The sequence below is a fragment of the Palaemon carinicauda genome, chromosome 3 (assembly GCF_036898095.1).
Source record: "Palaemon carinicauda isolate YSFRI2023 chromosome 3, ASM3689809v2, whole genome shotgun sequence".
Classification (NCBI taxonomy): Eukaryota; Metazoa; Arthropoda; class Malacostraca; order Decapoda; family Palaemonidae; genus Palaemon; species Palaemon carinicauda.
In genome coordinates, this window is record NC_090727.1 from 29542879 (window position 1) to 29565378 (window position 22500).

Below are 22500 nucleotides of genomic sequence, written 5' to 3' on the forward strand. Positions count from 1 at the left end.
CATTCCCATGCCCATGCCGGTTTAGTTTACATTTACAAATACTTAACATCCAATAATTACCCCTCTCTCTCTCTCTCTCTCTCTCTGTATATATATATATATATATATCTCTCTATATATATATATATCTCTCTCTCTCTCTCTCTCTCTATATATATATATATATATATCTCTCTCTCTCTCTCTCTCTCTCTATATATATATATATATATATATAAAGTAGAAACCTATAATTCCAGTTATGAAATAAGGACATTCGAATTTACCATCACAAGGCAGTGAAATTTTGTATCTATCGATGGTAATAATTTCAAAAAGTCGTGAGAAAAACATGCTGTAATTTTCATTATGATAATAACAGTATCTGAAAATGAAGAAAACCATTCTTGTTCAAGATAATAATATGATACATATTATATTCCTATTACGGATCCAACTACATTCGCCAACTATCAACTCATTTCGACATGATACACGAAATGTAAATGTAATTGTTATGTTCAACTACTGTACCGTTTATAACGAAAAAAAAAGTTTCAAGTTTTACATTAATATATTTGAAAAAATAAGCCTTTTTCCCAAGTTTTTAATACAATTTACATAAATTTAACGTACATATAACAGTAATACACAGAAATTGGTTTGATAGGATCTTGGACATTCAAATTATGGCCAAAATAAGTCTCGCTATCATTTCTATATATCTAGACGTCTACTTATTAAATCTTTTCGTTCCTCCCAATTGTTATTATAAATAAACAACACATTTCAAAAGTAATAATCAGAACAGCAATAAACAAAAGAGGAGAAAAGATAACTTTCTCCTTTTTTGTTAACGTTTATGGTAACACTCACCCTTCCACATCCGGCTTCTTATTCTGCCATAGAATGAGGAATGTATCCAATTCCAGGGACGTTTGGGCCTTCTCTGGTTCAATGAAGACAATTAAACAGCAATTTTTCATTTTGTCCTCAAAGTTTTAATATCCCTGAAGTACAAGGCTTTAGCATCAACACACCATGTGGTAATAGGTTGATCCACAAGACACACTATGATACTATGTTTAACCTAACTCACTATAAGGTCTAGGCTAATAACTAATATACTCTATGATACTAGATTTACCATCAACACACCCGATTATACTACTATTATCATATAAACACCCCATGGTATCAGGCATATCTCCAACACGCCCAATGACATGAAGTTTACCATACGCTATGCCTATTACCAAAACACCCCATAAACTATGCCTATTACCAAAACACCCCATACGCTATGCCTATTACCAAAACACCCCATAAACTATGCCTATTACCAAAACACCCCATAGGCTACACTATGCCTATTACCAAAACACCCCATAAACATACGCTATGCGTATTACCAAAACACCCAATACGCTATGCCTATTACCAAAACACCCCATAAACATACGCTATGCCTATTACCAAAACACCCCATACGCTATGCCTATTGCCAAAACACCCCATACGCTATGCCTATTACCAAAACACCCCATAAACTATGCCTAGTGCCAAAACACCCCATACGCTATGCCTATTACCAAAACACCCCATAAACTATGACTATTGCTAAACCACCCCATAAACTATGCCTATTGCCAAAACACCCCATACGCTATGCCTATTACCAAAACACCCCATACACTATGCCTATTACCAAAACACCCCATACGCTATGCCTATTACCAAAACACCCCATAAACTATGCCTAGTGCCAAAACACCCCATACGCTATGCCTATTACCAAAACACCCCATAAACTATGCCTATTGCCAAAACACCCCATACACTATGCCTATTACCAAAACACCCCATCAACTATGCCTACTACCAAAACACCCCATAAGCTATGCCTATTACCAAAACACCCCATACGCTATGCCTATTACCAAAACACCCCATAAACTATGCCTAGTGCCAAAACACCCCATACGCTATGCCTATTACCAAAACACCCCATAAACTATGCCTATTACCAAAACACCCCATACGCTATGCCTATTACCAAAACACCCCATAAACATACACTGTGCCTATTACCAAAACACCCCATAAGCTATGCCTATTACCAAAACACCCCATAAACTATGCCTATTACCAAAACACCCCATACGCTATGCCTATTACCAAAAAACCCCCATACGCTATGCCAATTGCCAAAACATCCCATAGACTGATTATAACCAAAACACCCCATAGTTATATGCCTATTACCAAAACATCCCATAGAACTATGGCTATTACCAAAACACCCCATAAACTATGCCTATTACCAAAATACCCTATAGACTATGCTACCAAAACACCCCATAAGCTATGACTATTGCCAAAACACCCCCATAAACTATGCTATTACCAAAACACCCCACAAGCTATGCCTATTACCAAAACACCCCATAAACTATGGCTATTACCAATACATCCCATAAACTATGCCTATTACCAAAACACCCCATAAGCTATGCCTATTACCAAAACACCCCATAAGCTATGCCTATTACCAAAACACCCCATAAACATACGCTATGCCTATTACCAAAACACCCCATAATCTATGCCTATTACCAAAACATCCCATAAACTATGCCTATTACCAAAACATCCCATACGCTATGCCTATTACCAAAACACCTCATAAACTATGCCTATTGCCAAAACACCCCATAGACTGATTATAACCAAAACACCCCATAGTTATATGCCTATTACCAAAACATCCCATAGAACTATGGCTATTACCAAAACATCCTATAAACTATGACTATTACCAAAACACCCCATAATCTATGCCTATTACCAAAACACCCTATAGGCTATGCTACCAAAACACCCCATAAGCTATGCCTATTACCAAAACATCCCATAAACTATGCCTATTGCCAAAACACCCATAGACTATGATAATAACCAATTACATCCCATAGTTATATGCCTATAGAGTCCTTTCAATACACGTCATCAAACTTCCGTCCGCCATCTTGGAGGACATACAAAGACGCGTTCAGTGAATAGCTATGGTTAAACTGTTGAATATTTAGCCATTTCATCACATTCACACAATGCCCAGTCTTTGCGCTATTGCTGGCTGTGGGAATCGAGGACGAAGAGATGACAAGAGTTTCTACCGCATACCGGCAGTTATTCAGAATCAGGGCAAAGATACAGAGGAATTATCCAAGTGCAGACGTGACTTGTGGTTTGACCAGAATATCACGGGCTGATCTACGTGAATCCTCACTACCCTACGCACGTATCTGTTCTGATCATTTCATATCAGGTCAGTTTCGGCTAGGGCCTAAAAGTATCATTATTCCTGTGTAAACATGCTATATCCGATTGCATAGGTGACTTGACAAGTATCATCGTCAGTTCAGTGTGTAGTGTGTGTCGGGGAGGGGGGTATCTCCATTTTTAAACATCAAAGGGGCATCTCAGATTTTCAAAACAAAAATTAAAAGCGCCCATATTGGCTATATCAACAAAGGCTACTTACCTAGGTCTCTCTTTCGCCAAGGTGCTCATGCCTATATATAATTAAGTGTATATTTATATTTATTTTAATTTGTGTATTAAATTGTGCAGACATACAGGCCTATGTGATGAATAAACATTGATTATAAATAATAATAATATCTGAAAGCTGGTTTAACCTGAAGGGGTCTTCAGCTTATATATGAAACATTGAAAAAATAATTAACTTGCGTATTTAATTGCAAGGAGGCAAAACGATCATCCAAGAACATTACAATAGAGTTTGTCCATCATGTGTTTATATGTATATAAGAAATTATAGCATTTGTAACCAAACACAAACACAATGTTTAGGCATGGACTGATAAAGATTTAACATTATAATGCAAAACTTTTACATACATTTTTGACAATCAAAAATTATAATACACAAGGTTAGGCTAAAATTCAGGTGGTGGCCAACCTTTTGTTTCCAATGCACCTATTTTTTCACTTCTAAATTCAGATGCGCCACACAACACTTTAACCCCAGTTTCAATCCCTTAAGTATAGTGATTTGGACATATTTGGCATTTATACATATAATCATTTAATTCATATCTATATATATATATATATATATATATATGATAGTGTGGACAGTTGTCGCAGTTGTAAAGCAAAAGTATTATCATTAGTATCATGAATATTTTTTGGAAGACTTTTTTTTTCTTTTATAATCTCTGGGGTATAGTGCGCCAATTGTACTCGTCCAATGCGCCACTGTTGGCGCATGCGCCATAGGTTGGCCGCCCCTGGGCTAAATGATCAATATTAGCTTTATAATTATAAACACTCTCTTCATTGGCCCAGTGTTTATCTAATTTTGGACTTTGAAAGCATTAAAGGGAAAAACAACGAATTCTGGAAGCAGATTATTCAATGGAAATGTAATGCCCACTCATGTTCTGGGTTGGCCGACAGTACCAAGTAAGTTCACCATATCAATGTATGAAATACTGGGGAAAATCCTCAATATTTTGACTGAATGAATTCTGCATCTGGTATGGATCTAGGCCATCAATTAGATCGAGTTTCTGCTTGTAAAAACGCTTATCATCACCCGACAATTGTTTGACAAAGTCGCTCTCATTGTCCATATTCGCTGTAGCAGCCGCCATGTTTTCGCTTTGTATGCCCTCCAGCATGGCCGCCGGCGATTCCCAGTGACGTCATTGAAAGGACTCTATTACCAAAACATTCCATCGTCAATGCCTATTACCGAAACATCCCATTAGCACTATGCCTATTACCAAAACACCCCCATAACACTTTGCCTATAACCAAAACACCCCATAGATTATGGGTCAAGATCACTTTTTCACTGAATAGAAATAATGTCACTTATAATCACTTCGTGCCTGAAGCCTTCCGCCATATTGAAACTTCGAGTGCACTTCTAATTCACTAATCACATTAATAACGTCATTAACACAATCTGCAAACAGCCCTGCTTCATCTAGAACATCACTGTCACTCGATGCTATGTTTCTAGAGAGTAACTAACAATAATGAGCAACCTGCACTGCAATAATCACAAAATAATCACCGTAATCGGAGGAGAACACGAATTCAAAACGCGGCGAGATTATCACCGTACACGTCACGTTGGACTGAGGGGAGGTGAGTCAGGACTAAGGAGACAAGGGACGATGAGGTAGGATTCGTCGATGCTGATTGGCTGAACGGAGACACATCCGGGTTGGCTTAGCTGTGATTGGTTGGTAAAGGTCTCTCTTTCGCAGCACCTTAGTCGTGATATTAACTAAAGACTCATGCTTCTCCCCTTCCAGTTTATTTCTTAAATAAAAATCCAAATATACTGTCAAGCAGATTATTATTATTATTATTATCATTATTATTATTATCTAGTTCAATGCATTTCCTAGAGGTGAAGTTTATCGAAACTAAGTGTACCAGTCTATATTGAAGAACCTACTTGTATTATTGCAAGCATATTTTTGGAGAGGGATAAGTAAGTTTTATCACTGCATGATTTTAATAATCTGTTAGGTAATGACTTATTGTATAATGGCGTGATATTATTACCATAAATAGGCCCAAGTTGCGATTAAGGGATTTAGGCTGAATTATAGTACTACAAGTCTATTTTGCTGCAGGCAATTGATGCACACACACACAATGTCATATATATATATATATATATATATATCCTCCTACGCCTATTGACGCAAAGGGCCTTAATTAGATTTCACCAGTCGTAACGTCCCTGACTGGTGAACGCCTCGAGTCCCCTTTTAACTTGTTAGTTTCTTTGGTCGCTGCAACCTCACCATCGTTATGAGCTAAGGATGGAAGTGGGGTTGGGGAGGCCTATAGGTCTATCTGCTGAATCATCAGCAGCCTTTGCCTGGCCCTCCTTGGTCCTAGCTAGAGGGAGAGGGGGCTTGGTCGCTGATCTTGTATATATGGTCAGTCTCAAGGGCATTGTCATTACTTGATAGGGCAATGGCACTGTCCCTTGCCCCTGCCATTCACGAGCAGCCGGTAAAAAAAAGCCTTAAAATCCGTAAAACAATGCAGATAAAAAAAGCTGTAATTCTGGTTATGAAATTTAAAATATGCTTTGTGATCTAGTAACACGAAAATATAAAAGACGTATTTTGATTTGGTAAAGGAGATGTTTGTCAAAACGACACGATTCATCAGATTTTCTGTGATTAGGCGTCTTTTGGGGTTTATTAGATTGGTACTCCTGATTGCCGGATGGCAGAGGAAACGAAGCCTGATGACGTCTGAAGCGGGAGAAAGGATGATAAATAAAAACGGTAGCCACCATTGATTCTTTAGAGGTTTAATTAGTGGATGATGTGCTATTTTAAGTGGAGCATTCTTTTGCTTATAATTGCGATGTCTTTATTACTTTAGTGAATCTACAGTCACAATTAAAGTTTTTTTTTATATGGTAATCAGTGTCCGGGAATCCCTACCCATTTTAACCTTTTTCGTCTCTGTCGTACAAACGTATCAAGCTGAGTTTATCTGTTTCCTGGGTTTCAATAATTTCAGTAAATTTCCTTATAAATATGATAGAATATATGTTATTTAAGGATATGTTTAGTGATGTATTTCAACGTTGCTACTGTTCTTGAAATATTTTAATTTTCCTTGTTACATATCCTCACTGGGCTATTTTCACTGTTGGAGCCCCTTGGCTTAAAGCATCCTGCTTTTCCAATAAAGTTTGTCACTTTCCAAGTAATAAATACAATGATAATAAAATGTGCTTGATGAGGACCTTTAAATTAGGGTTGTGGTGTCCCATGTGGTAACGTCCCTGACTGGTGAACACCAGATTGGGGTTCGAGTCCCGCTTAAACTCGTTAGTTCCTTTGGTCGCTGAAACCTCACCTTCCTTGTGAGGTAATGATGGGGGGATTAAGGTAGCTTATAGGTCTATCTGGTGAGATATCAGCAACCATTACCTGGCCCTCCTTGGCCCTAGCTTGGGTGAAGAGGGGGCTTGGGCGCTGATCATATGTATATATGGTCAGTCTCTAGGGCATTGTCCTGCTCGATAGGGCAATGTCCCCGTCCCTTGCCTCTGCCATTCATGAACGTGTATCTGTTGAAATTGCAAAAAATGAAATCTACTCAGTGTGATGAAAATGCTTTACAAAATGGAAGAGCTGTCTGCAATACATTACATTACAATTACAATACTTAACATTACAATTACAATACATTACAGTCATGTGAAAATCAATGTTTTTATACTTATATTCTTTGGGGTTCATAAAGTTTAAAGCATCAAAAAATTCAAGGTAAAACAACAAAACGTTTTGGAGAAAGTCGAACGTTTGCGAACGTTTGGTTAGTGATGGACTGTGGATCTAAATCTGTCACCCGAGTGGTTCAGCTCTAACATAACAGGACTTGGAAAAGGGACCACTGTAGCAGAAGAGAGAGAGAGAGAGAGAGAGAGAGGAGAGAGAGAGAGAGAGAGAGGTGGGGGGGTCGGAAAAGAGTAGCTAGTATTCAATTTTATCCCGAATGTTTCCCATGAAGAATAAACTGGATAGAACTAAATGAAAATCATGAAAATAGATTTGTTTATATTATTTGATATTCTAAACTCATTAGTCATTATTCCAAAAAGATAAATTCATTCATAAATTCAACCTAAAATACCAGGTTGTGTTTCTTCATCTCTACTGTGTGGCTTTTTTTCTATACTGGACAAACTTGCCTTATCAATGTCCAAAGTTTGCGTTATCATTTTGCATGCACCATATTAAGTCAATTATACATGTAAGCCATTAAAATTATAACTCATCTATTAGTTCGTGCCCTAGTTATCGTCCGTTCCCCTCCTATCATTATTATTATTATTATTATTATTATTATTATTATTATTATTAGCCAAGCTACAACCCTAGTTGGAAAAGCAAGATGCTATAAGCCCAAGGGCTCCAATAGGGAAAAATACCCCTGTGAGGAAAGGAAATACGGAAATAAATAAATGATGAGAACAAATTAACAATAAATCATTCTAAAAACAGTAACATCGTCAAAACAGATATGCTATATATAAACTATTACCAAAGTCAAAACAGATATGTCATATATAAGATATAAAAAGACTCATGTCAGCCTAGTTAACATAAAAACATTTACTCCAACTTTGAACTTTTGAAGTTCTACTGATTCAACCAGTCCTACATGTTGAATATTTCTTTATAGATCACCTGTAAATAGAACAAGATGAATTATGTATTAGTTAACTGTTGTGAGGGTGATATAAAAACAAACATTTCTTAGTGGTTATAAGTTTCATTTAATTCTGGGATATAAATTTTGCTTATTTTGAATGACTAGTTTTCATCACTACTTCCAATTCACGTGTGCATTAACCCCGCCCCCCAACGAAGTTGGAAGGAGGTAATGTTTTACCCCCTGTTTGTGGGTTTGTGTGTTTGCTTGTTGTGTGTTTGTTTTTTAACAGCTTCCTGGTCGCAATTTTAATATTAGAGTAATGAAACTTGCAGGGATTGACTGTTATGTAAAAAACTGGAAATGATTAAATTTTGGAAGGTCAATGTCGAAAGTCAAGGTCACGGTCAAGCATAATGTCTAAGCCATAAGTTTGGACATTGTTATCACAGAGACTTAAAACTTGGGTCATATTTGAGTCTATGAAAATCCACACCAATTAATACATGTTAAGGTCAAAGGTCAAGGTCGAGCAAAGGGTCGAGAAATAAGCTGAAATCGTGTCTTCGTTTATGATTACCTCCGTAAACGAAGTTGGGAAGAGGTTATGATTTCGCCGCTGTTCGTCTGTTTGTGAACAACTTCTTGGCCACAATTTTTACTCATAGAGTAGTGAAGCTTTCAGGGATTAATTGCTATGTTGAAACGTGGAAGTGATTTAATTTTCAACCCTAGGTCAAAGGTCAAGGTCGACTGAATTAACCCTGAGGCATGCTGATTTCTAGAAATAGGCTGCCGCGGTGGAGGTCTGCACTCTTAGAGTGCTTTTCTAATTTTGTTTGTTTTAAAATGATTCTCTAGTTTTCATTAATACTTCCATTGTACATATATATATTAACTTATTATATGTTTTTATTAGTTTAAAGAATGTGAGCTTGTTTATACCAGAAAACACAATCTATCCACAGGCAAAATGATTTCCTTAATTCATGTCTTTGTTTATGATAACCAGGAAGGGAGACAAATTTTCCTGTCAGCTTTTATTAATTGTATATTGAAATATGAATTAGATATATTTTTTTACCATAAAGTAAAGATATATATATATATATATATATATATGTATATATATATATATATATATAAAGCATATATGCATATATAGGTATATATATTTATACATATGCATATATAAGTGTATACACACACACACACACACACACATATATATATATAAATATATATATATATATATATATATACATGAGTCACCAGTCGCGAACATCCTGCAACAGTGTTCCATTTTGTATCGTATCATCCTATATACTACATCAAGTCAATTTAAAAGGGACGGTAATTGCTAAGGGTTTAAAGGTTACATAATATAAATTACGATCAAAAGGGACAGTATCCTGATAAATACCATCAAAACCTTTTTTTTTTTTTATTTATTTTTTTTCTTTTTGCAAACTACTTATAATACGAAGCAATTCGCGGAAACACCTTCGACCTCATAAATAGATTATAGAGTCAAGTCAGCTATTTCCCTTTATTTCCCAGAATGTTATTTATGATCCCTAAGCATCTCGCTAAACCGAATTTATTATGAAACAGGGTTGCCTGGTTGGCCTTTTTTCAGGCTAACAACCTCAAATTTGGCCTTTTTGAAATACGTTGGACTTTACTGATATCATGAAAAAAGGTGGGCCTTAAATACTAGATTTTTGGCCTTTTCCTGATAATGGGTTGGCATTTTAAAGCTGCAGTTACTTAGAAGTTGGCCTTTTCTCATCTAGAAAACCTGGCAACCCTGTAACTCTGAAGTGTTATGCATTCCTCTAAGTAACTGGGTTAGATATAATTTTTCTTTATGAACTATTGCTAATGGTTACGTTAATGTATTCCCAGCATTCCTTCCACTCGAACCTGTATCTCTCTTGCTTGAGGGTACACTCGGGCACACTATTCTATTTCATTTCTCTTCCTCTTGTTTTGTTAAAGTTTTTATAGTTTATATAGGTCATATTTTGATGTTGTTACTCTTCTTAAAATATTTTATTTTTCCTTTTTCCCTTGCCTCAATGGGCTATTTTCCCTGTTGGAGCCCCTGGGCTTATAGCATCCTGCTTTTCCAACCAGGGTTATAGCCTATGATAATAATAATAATAATAATAATAATAATAATAATAATAATAATAATAATAATAAAAGGTGATTGAGAAGGAGCGTTGTACGTCTTTAGAAGTTGAAATGTTTATAATCATACTCCTCTAGAATATACGAAGGCTGAGTTTTGTAGTGAAGTTATTTAAAATGATTCATTTAATTAAACCACATATCTAGTTCAAGTATTCAAGTCTCTGTAAAATGAATATCTTTTTAAGACAAAAGTGATCTTTCATCTCAATTGGAACGTCGTATTACAGATGAGTCATACATTTCACACTTTGAAATAGATATATTTTTCTTTTCTATGTTTTAGATTTATCTATCTTCAAGGGATGTACCACTAACCCACATTCGAGATTTTACAACACCCGCCATCTCTCTCTCTCTCTCTCTCTCTCTCTCTCTCTCTCTCTCTCTCTCTCTACTTTCGTTTGAGATATAAAAGGAAACGCTTTCCTTACTCACGAATCAACTAGAATTTTCTTCTAGAGTCTAGACTATTTCCAGGAAACTGTTCACTCACTGATATAGCTCGATGAGGTTTTATCATTTAAGATATTCCACCTAAAAACTACTTTATTTTGAAAATTTCGTTTTATCCATTTAATTTTAAATGGTTCTTTAAAGGTCATTTTCATTGCTGATTTAACAAGAATTTCAAATTTTCTTCACAATAAGCACACACACACACATATATATATATACATACTGTATATATATATATATATATATATATACTGTGTATGTGTAACTATATGTAAATATATCAACGACTGAAAAGTCTATAAATAATACCCTAGAGAAAAACATTAGAAAGAAGAAAAGTGGAATTTCAGGAGAAAAGTGAGCGAAAAAATATGAGTTTAAGAAAATAGATTTTGACCTTTCAATGGAACAGAAACAATGCTGGGGCTTATCTTGGTATCAAAGAGAAAGAATGGAGGTTTGGCCAGAGAAATATTTAGCCAGATATCATAAAGTTTGATGTGAATGGCCTCTTAAGAGTTTCCAATATCGGGAGATGAAATCCTCAAAACTTATCTCTTCCAGAGAAAATGAAACGTATTGTTTGACGATAATTCCGATCGAAATGTTATTATTATTATTATTATTATTATTATTATTATTATTATTATTATTATTATTATTATTATTATTATTATTATTATTATTATACCGACTAAAATTTTACCTGATATCTTTAGCTAACAATGGATACGGAGATTGTAAGACAGGATTTATCAAAAATAGATAATAATTGAAGTTCAATGCTTCTCGTAATTTATTGCACATAAAACATGATTGAACATTATTCAAATGCATGTCAGGAAACTCAATGAAACATCTGAAACTAAACTATGATAAATAAAGGTCTTCCTATTAAGTAACCCCAGAATGCACAAACTCAGTGAAACATCAGATACTAGACTATTATAAATGAAGTTCTTTCCTACTAGGTGATTCCAGAATGCACAAACTCAGTTAAACATCTGAAACTAGACTATGATAAATAAAGGTCTTTCCTACTAGGTGATTCCAGAATGCACAAATGAAACTAGAATATGATAGATAAAGGTCTTCCCTATTACTTGACTCCAGAATGCATAAACTTAGTGAAACAGCTGAAGCTAGACTATGATGAATAAAGGTCTTTCCAGCCATCCGATGAGATACTGCCGCTAGAGAGTTATGGCGTCTTTTGACTTGCCAGACAGTACTACATTGGATCCTTCTCTCTTTTTACGGTTCATTTCCCCTTTACCTACACACACACCAAATAGTCTGGCCTATTCTTTACATGTTCTCCCCATACAACTGACAACAATGAGATTGCCAAACAATTCTTCTTCACTCAAGGGGTTAACTACTGCACTGTAATTATTCAGGGGCCACTTTCCTCTTGCCAAGGGTAGAAGAGGCTCTTTAGCTATGGTAAGCAGCTCTTCTAGGAGAAGGACACTCCAAAAATCAAACCATTATTCTTTAGTCTTCGGTAGTGCCATAGCCTCTGTACCATAGTCTTCCACTGTCTTGGGTTAGAGTTCTCTTGCTTGAGGGTACACTCGGGCACACTATTCTATCCTATTCCTATTTTTCTTCCTCTTGTTTTGTGTAAAGTTTATATAATTTATATAGGAGATACTCATTTTAATGTTACTCTTTTTAGAATATTTTATATTTCCTTGTTTCCTTTCCTCACTGGGCTATTTTCCCTTTTGGAGCCCCTGGGCTTATAGCATCCTGCTTCTCCAACTAGGCGACTCAGGAATGCACAAAGTCACTGAAGCATCTGAAACTAGACTATGATACAGGTCTTTCCTGATCGGTCACTCTAAAATGCACAACAGAAAGGGTGCATTACAGAATAATCTTACCTTCGGGAAGTTTAAAGACGCATTCTTTAACCCGAAGTAGGATTTCCGACAAAGGACGAAAAAGGGATCAGCAGAAGGCGATGAAAAAGCACCGCAATTCTCCGTTATCTCCTTTGTCCTTAAATGAAATATTCGACTCAAAAAAGAAATGAGATTTCTCTTTTCTACTCCCAATAAAGTATTTAAGATGGACAATATTAATTTTTGGTTGGAGGTTGTCTGGCGAGACAACATGTGTTCGTATAGAGGAAATTAATGTAGCCAAAACACGCACACACACACACACACACACATATATATATATATATATATACTTATATATATACAGTATATATATACTGTATATGTATATACATTATATATATATATATATATATGTGTGTATATATCTAAATGTGTGTGTATATATATGTATATATATATATATATGCATGTGTGTGTGTGCGTTTCGGTGTGTGTATATATATGTGTATTTGAGTGTGCGTGAAGTGAAAATAAAGAAACATTAAAATGCATGAAAAGAGGCAAAGCAGCAGGAGAGGATGGCCTAATTATTTGTTTGATAATAGACAATGGATATTAATTTACATAGTAGTGAAACTCGGTGAACTTTACACAAAACACCTGAAAAATCACCACGCCATAATTATATATATATATATATATATATATAGATATATATATATATTCATATATATATGCATATATATATTTATATATACTATATACAGTATCTAAATTTAGTTATATAATTTATATATATATATATATATATATAATATATATAAATATTTGTATATACTATATACAATATCTAAATTTAGTTTTATATATATATATATATTTAGTTGTTTTATAAGAATAAATGTATATATATAAATATATATATATATATTACACATATATATATACATATATATATAGTATTATTTCTGGTCTTATACCCAGCATCCAAACCTTATTCGCATTGTCATTTGGAGTTTAATACTTCTGTTTCATTACAAACTTTTTTGCCAACATTTCATGGACAAAGAGAGAGAGAGAGAGAGAGGAGAGAGAGAGAGAGAGAGGAGGGGGGGGGGGCAGGGGGGGCAATAAGGAATCAATCCAGAAGCATTTGATGAGCACTTATACACTTATACTCGTTTTAACTTCGTAGGCGGAGGTAATTACTCGATTCATGGCAAACACTCCAACGGTAATAGTCCTTTCTGGTGTCAGTAAATTACAGCAATTTCGGTGACATTGCGTTCATTGAATAATGCTCCTGGTATGAGAGGGTGACATGACCCATATTTACAATATTTTTTATGTCCAGAGCATTTAGCAACGCTCCATCGTTGTTGCAATATTTAATTTTCCTGTTTTCAAAGCATCAACAGTGTTTCAGATATTACAGAGAAATCTATGAAATTGAGTTACAGTACACTTAAAATTTTGCATTATAAAAACGGTAAATTTCAGGAAACTTTTATTCCAGGATTTTTACTTTTTTTAAAACAGATATATTGACGTAAAAGTTTGATATTACGGTCACCGACCCGTAAAAGATAATAACAAAGTAAGGTAAAATTACTTTTAAACGGAAATTCTCTGTATAAAAACATACTGTGCTCAGCCCTAATTCAGTAAAATACAGGCGACCTTAATTTTACATTACCTTGTTATTATAAATTTAGGTGTTGATGACTGTAATATCACTCCTTTACGTCACTATATCCGTTTTTAAAACGGTAAGAATTCTGGAATAAAAGTTACCGGCCATTTATCATTTTATCAATTCTATATTTCTAATAGTGTAATAAATAGACACTGACGATATTTTGGGTAAAAAACTTAATGACATCCTAGGAACTAATTAAAAAGAGAAACCAACTAGATGTAAGTTAAATGTCAAATGTACATGTGAATTAAGATCATAAGATTATTTAAACTAATTATTTGATTGTCATAGTATAAGATGAAGATATTTAAGTGACCTTGTTGAGAGAAATCTTTCAAGGTTTGAAAGACTAATGTACCCAATAGTTTGACATATTTATGCCATTTACGAATATAATTAATAAAGCAATTACTGTTATTGCTCTTCAATAATCAGATTATCAAATTATCTTAACGAAATTACTTTAAAGTTCTACTTATAAGAATTTCATATATGTAGAAATATTTAACTATTTACTTAATTTTCTGTGTACATACTAGCCTCCTGGCTTGTACAGTGGTAATGAGTTCGCCTAGCATTCGCATGGCAGCAGATCGATCCTAGCCCGTGACCGTGAGTTGAAGCGGTTTACTGGGGATGCTAGTATGTAGTTGGGCACCACAGTGGTGGTTTGGGCTTGCCTGACTGAGGTTCTGGCGAGCATCTATTTTGAGGACATTGGGCCAGACACCAGATACCTACAGCTACAGCTACCAGACACCTTTAAAAAGAGGTTTTGTAAGTATACATAAAGATATCTGCACCTCAATGTAGTAAGTTTAATAGCACTTGCTCGTCCTAAGGCAGCTCCATTCAAATAGGACGTTTGGATGTGAATCCTGGCATAATTTTCTGTTTGGCAGGAACCTCCTACCTGGTGGAGGCGACGCTGTCAATCTCAGGAAGGAGAGATTTTCAAGGGGGTCCGCTCACATGTCAGATGCACAGCTAGACGGATCCACACCCCTTAAATTCACCCTTTCTTCGCTCGCAGACAGACTCTGTCAACCTGTATATTACCCGTAAGTTCTCAGTAAAAAGCAGAATTTGTTTTCTTTTTTTTTTCAAGTTATTTCTGTTCTAGAAAAGGGTTAAAACTATATTTATCCCTTGAGGCTTTTCATTATAGAAAAGGTTATATAATTTTTATGAGCCTTAAATACTCTAAAAATAGTTTTCCTTTACGAGATTCATATTTCTAGAAGAACATTTTATTGATGTGTGTATATATATGTGTGTATATATATATATATATACATATACATATATATATATATATATATATATTTATATATGCATATATATATATATTTATACATATGTATATTTATATATATTTATATATGCATATATATATATAAATATATTTATATATATGTATAAGTATATATATATACATATATATATGTATATACATATATATATATACACACATATATATACACTATATATATACATATATATATATATATATATATATTACTAGCTAAGTTACAACTCTAACTGGGAAAGCAATATGCTACAAGCCCAAGGGCTCCAACAGGGAAAAATAGCCCATTGAGGAAAGGAAATAATGAAGCAAATAAACGATATAAAAAGTAATGAACGATTAAAACAAAATATTTTAAAAACATCAAAAAGATATTTCAGATATAAACTATAAAAAGGCTTATATCAGCCTGTTCAACATAAAACCATTTGCTTCAAGTATAGATAGAATCTTGCATATGTAAAGAATTTGCAGAATCCCAAAGTTGGATGGAGCAAAGTTAGTGGGTTGTCCCTTGTTTCGCATGGTTGGATGAAGCAGAAACTTGTTTCGAAAGTAATAAAGTTTCCAGACCGTTCAACTTCTTTTAACCTGAGATTTCGTTTCTCCTCTAGAACTTAGTAAGATTATTTGTACAATCTATATTCTGTGGTTTTGTTTAGATTTCCTTTAATTCACTATAATATATATATACATATATATATATATATATATATTATACTATATATGTACATATATATACATATATACACACACACACACACATATATATATATATATATATAGTCATCATCAACATCCATTATTATTATTATTATTATTATTATTATTAACCCATTGTATGAAGAAGAATTGTTTGGTAATCTCAGTGTTGCCAGGTGTATGAGGACAGAGGAGAATCTGTAAAGAATAGGCCAGTCTATTCGGTTTATTTGTGGGCAAAGGGAAAATGAACCGTAACCAGAGAGAAGAATCCAATGTAGTACTGTCCGGCCAGTCAAAGGACCTCTTAACTCTCTAGTGGTAGTATCTCAACGGATGGCTGGTGCCCTGACCAACCTGTTATTCTTAATGTCTATCTATTATCTGTCATGTTCATCATATGTACTGCCTTGCCCATTTCTTCTCTTACAATATTTCTACATTAGTTTACTCTCGTATCCATATTGCTTTTTTTTCTCTCTTAGTGGTATTCCAATCATCATTCTTTCCATAGCTCTTTGAATTGTAACTAGCTTATGTTGTAAAGCTTTAGTAAGTTTCAATGTGTATGATGCATAAGTTGATAATAGTAGGACCATCTGATTGAATACATTTCTTTTTAGAGAAAGCGGCGTTTTACATTACATAGTCTCTTTTTGTTTACTCAAAGATATCCATCCTATGGTTATTCTTCCTTTAATTTCGGTCTTATGTCCTGGAGAATATATGACTGTTTGTCCTAAATACTTATATTCATAAACAATCCATAGAGTTCGACCAAAACCATTATGTTGCCTTTCTGCCTTTTTGTTAAACATTATCTTAGTTGTACTCATATTCATTTTCAATCCTACATCTCTGCTTTCCCTGTTCAAATCTTCTATCATATTTTGGGGATTCCTCTTACATATATACGTATATATGCATATATATATATATATAGAAAACTATATATATATATATATATATATATACAGTATATATATACATATTTATAAATCGGAACCAATAACTATGCAAAAAGCCATCCTCCCTTATTCCTACGATATATATGCATATATATATATATATATACATACATATATATACTGTATATATATATATATATATACAATGTGCTTGTGGGTTTTTTCTTGCTAAAATTTATAAAACTACTCCAATGTATTACTCGAATAATCTTGATATCACTTTTATTTCTGTGCAGAAATGTAGAAATACAAAAAGAAAAAAAAAACCTTGTTTGATGCAAAAATGAAATAGAAATCATTTTTGCGTCCCGATGGCCACCAGTGTTTGCAAGAGCTCTTTGTAAATGTCTGGTTTGATTGGCGTAGTTGTCATTTCTGGATTTTTCCTCCCTTCTGTGTTGAGGTGTGACAGTTAGACAGAGGGAAATAATTGCATTTAGTCCCCTGACATGCCATCTCTAGGGCCGTCCATTTGTTACAGTTTTCAGTTTTAACTCTTCAAGTCAGGGAAGAGTAGGCTTTCTTTGTATACCATTACGTCTTAAAGGATCATATTTGAACAAAAGGTTTGTTGATTTGTACATTATTATATTATATTATATTATATTATATTATATTATATTATATCATATCATATTAGATGATATTGAAATAGTTGGCTGAGGACTATGAAGCGTGAGGTAGGAGATGATGAATGGAGAAGTACTGATTTAAAAGCTTAGGTCTCACCAGTTGTCTCTATCGTGAGCTCTTAGATCAATATTTCTCCATTCATCATCTCCTACTTCAAGCGTCATAGTTCTCAGCCATGTAGGCCTGGGCCTTCCAACTCTTCTAATATCATCATCTCGTCCTACGCCTATTGATGAGACCCTTTGCGACGATAGGCGTAGGAGGATCTGATAATATTAAGAGTTGGAAGCCCTAGCCCTACATGGCTGAGGACTATAAAGCGTGGAGTACGAGAGGATTAACCGGGAAGTACTGATTTAAAAGCTCAAGATAGAGATGACTGGCTAAATCTAACCGATGCCCATTACATCAATAGGCGTGGGAAGAGATGATAATATTGATGATATTATAATGTGGAATACGGAATACTGAAAAATAAATACTTTACTTTTGCTTCACAACTTTATATTCTTTAAGTATCTGAATATTTTTATCCGATTGATCGTACAAATAATTTTTCTCTTGGTAAGGGTAGAAGAGACTCTTTAGCTATGGCAAGCAGCTCTTCTAGGAGAAGGACACTTCAAAATCAAACCATTGTTCTCTAGTCTTGGGTAGTGACATAGCCTCTGTACCATGGTCTTCCACTGTCTTGGGTTAGAGTTCTCTTGTTGAGGGTACATTCGGGCAAACTATTCTATCTTATTTCTCCTCCTCTTGTTATGTTAAAGTTTTTATAATTTATATAGAAAATATTTATCTTAATGTTGTTACTGTTCTTAAAATATTCAATTTTTCCTTGTTTCCTTTCCTCATTGTGCTATTTTCCCTGTTGGGGCCACTGGGCTTATAGCATCCTGATTTTCCAAATAGGGTTGTAGCTTAGGAAGTAATAATAATAATAATAATAATAATAATAATAATAATAATCCCATGTGGATCTTGCTAAATACGAAGTGTTGGTGTTATTCAGATTAATTTAAACTATATCGTGATCACTTTATAAAAAATGCAGCAAAAAGTTAGTTGGGGTCGATAATTGTCGAACCCATTTGTATATATTGCTGCTTGACTAAATAGTTTAAAATCTGAAGGCCATTGCCTAACCTTGGTCCTAGCATGGGTGGGGAGGAGGGAGCTTGGGCGCTGATCATATGTATATATTGTCAGTCTCAGGACATTGTCCGGCTTGATAGGGCCATGTCACTGTCCCTTGCCTCTGCCATTCATGAATGGCCTTTAAGCCTTTAAACGGAAATAACATTCAGATTAATTGCTTCCTAAAGGTCATTAGGTAATTAGCTATTGTCATCCTTGTTTTTGTGCGACGCTTGTATTAGCTCGTAATTAGATTGCTCCTTAATGATATCTTTCATTTCAAGTTATGTTAATACTTGATAACAATATTTTCAACAGATGCTGAAGAAACATCAGATTTGATTTCTTGTAGAGGTAAACTAAACGATATTTGGTGGAGAAAACTATGTTTAATGTTTTATATTCTCTATGGGAAATTCAATTCAAGTTAGTTTTCAATGAAATTTAATCACAGAAATCTTTGGTCACTGCAACCTGACCATCCTTGTGAGCTAAGGATGGGGCTTTGGGGGAGCCTATAGGTCTATCTGCTGAGTCATCAGCAGCCATTGCCTAGCCCTCCTTGGTCCTTGCATGGATGGAGAGGGAGCTTGAGCGCTGATCATATGTATATATGGTCAGTCTCTAGGGCATTGTCCTGCTTGATAGGGCATTGCCACTGTCCCTTGCTTCTGCCATTCATGATTAGCCTTTAAACCTTTAAAACCTTCATAAACTGTTACTTTATTTGAAATGCAAATGCTCAATTAATAATCATATGATAAAAGAGAGAATATTCGTGTTATGTTTTCAGCATTGAAATGATATTGTACAACCAAAAAATGCATTTCATTGTGCAATTATAGAAAAAAAGTGAATGAAATGCTTTTAAATTTACATCTCGATAAATTCAAAAGTAGTAGTTTCGGGTCTATTCAAATTCAGTGGTGTTGTATTTACTATATAAAGTATTTTTGGTTTTATTTGGATACAGTAGCTCTTGTTTTATTCAAATAAATACACGCAGGATTATACAAATGCACTAAAATCGAATTCACTCTAATTTATATAATTAGAATTGATTCAAAGCTTATATTTTCCGTTAATATCGTAGAACCAGATACATTTACGGAGTGACTCAAAATTATATCCTCCGCCAACGAAGTTGGAAGGAGATTATGTTTTACCCGATGTTTGAGTGTTTATGTGCGTGTTTGTTTGTGAACAGCTTCCTGGCCACAATTTTAATTTTAAAGTAATGAAACTTGCAGGAATTAACTGTTATGTAAAAACCTGGCATGATTAAATATTGGTGGGCTAAGGTCAAAGGTCAAGGTCGCGGTCAAGCAAAATGCCCATATCACGTAATCAGCCATAAGTTTGGACATCGTTGTCACAGAAACTTCAAAGTGGGTTCATATCTGAGTGTATGAAAATTCATGCCAATTAATACATGTTGCGGTCAAATATCAAGGTCGAGCAAAAGGTCGAGAAATAAGCTGCCCAGGTGGAGGTAAGCGTTCTACTTAGAGCCCCTCTAGTTTTCAATGCATTAACTTGAAGCGGAGTTAATCTGTTTAGCTAATGATTTAAATGACATTGCTATATATATTAATTCAAGCAAATGCATTATATCCCAGCTGTGATTAAGTAGTGTAATGATCTTCCTAATCAGGTACTTGAATCGGTGGACTTTCAAAAGTTCAAACTCCCAGAAAATATTCTTACGTTGAATAGGCCGACATACTCTTCTTAAAATATGCTTCCTGAATTGTTCATTACCTCACTTGTGGTTTATTTATTTCCTTATTTCCGTTCCCCACTGCGTGATTTTTTTCCTGTTGGAGCTCTTGGGCTTATAGCATCCTATTTTTTCCAACTAGGGTTGTAACTTAGATAATAATAATAATAATAATAATAATAATAATAATATAAGATCTCTCTCTCTCTCTCTCTCTCTCTCTCTCTCTCTCTCTCTCTCTCTCTCTCTCTCTCTCTCTCTCTAATGCTTTTTCGTTCACGGAATTTTGGTATGGATTTAGGAAGCATATGATTGAATCACCGATAGAAACATTAATGCTGAATGTTTATGAAAGAACTAATTTAATTGATTAGATAATTCATAGATAAGTAACATCTTCCGTTATGGTATGTCTTTTCATTCTTTAAGTATTCTTAATTTTAGTCCAATTTTAAACAATCTCTTTAGTTATCAATTTTCTCAGAGTACCCACCACCGTGACCCATTCATAAGGCATCCACTGGGCTAGCCTCCTGGCTAATACAGTGTTAACCCGTTCGCCTAGCATTCGCATGGCAGCAGATCGATCCCCGCCCGGGACCGTAATTTTAAATTGTTTACTGGGAGGGAGACTGCTTAGGCGCCACAGTTGTTGTTGGGGGGTGGGGGTTGGGTTGGGGGGGGAGGGGGGTGGTGGTTGTGTTGGGCATGCCCAGCTGACGTTCTGGTGAGCCTCTATTCTGGTGATACAGGAACTGAAACTAGACACCTTTGCCTTTAAAGTAGGCTTTTCCACAGGAACTCAGTGACTTGTAATGATATATAAACTGAATTTGGCTCATCTGTTAATGGAAACAGAATGAATATCAATTCATCTACTCCATTATCATTAAGGAAAGGATTGATAAACCGAGAATTTACGTTATGTTATAATTCTTTTACTTTTTTTCTCAATTATTTGAACACAACTTTCTGTATTTAGTTATTTCATATTCATAGGATATTACCAATGTTTTACAAAAATGGTATGTTGGTATATAGCGAACTTTGATAAGAGTAATTCCTGGGAGTACATTTTAAAATTGTGCCACACAATTTTCACAATTCAAACAGGAAGGGTGTTCCAGATTAACTTGAATTCAGAGAAGATACGAAAAGGAATTTTACTAATATATTTTGGTATGGACGTTTTTCCTAATACTACATCGTATGAGTAAATTGTATTCTATAATACACATTATATAGATTACTTAACAAAAGCACTCCACAGAATTTTCCCCTTAATTATTTTGGAAAGTTAGGCTATAATTGTATTTGCCTTTCAAGGTTAATAACTACTATAAGAGGTTGAGAAATCTCTTGTGCTTGATTGTGCTAAAGTACCATCCTTATTCTTGGCTTCAAGAATTTGCTTTACTTATCTTTACATCTTAATTATTGACTAGAAAAAGGTATTATTATTGCGTCCCATTGATCTCTGATTTCAAAACGCACATATAACACACACATAATGACTGATGATATATGTTAGAAGTATTTAAGAAATCTGATCTGCAAAGTAGCACCGTTTTCCGGAATATGTACCAAATTATTCATGTATAAAGACCAGA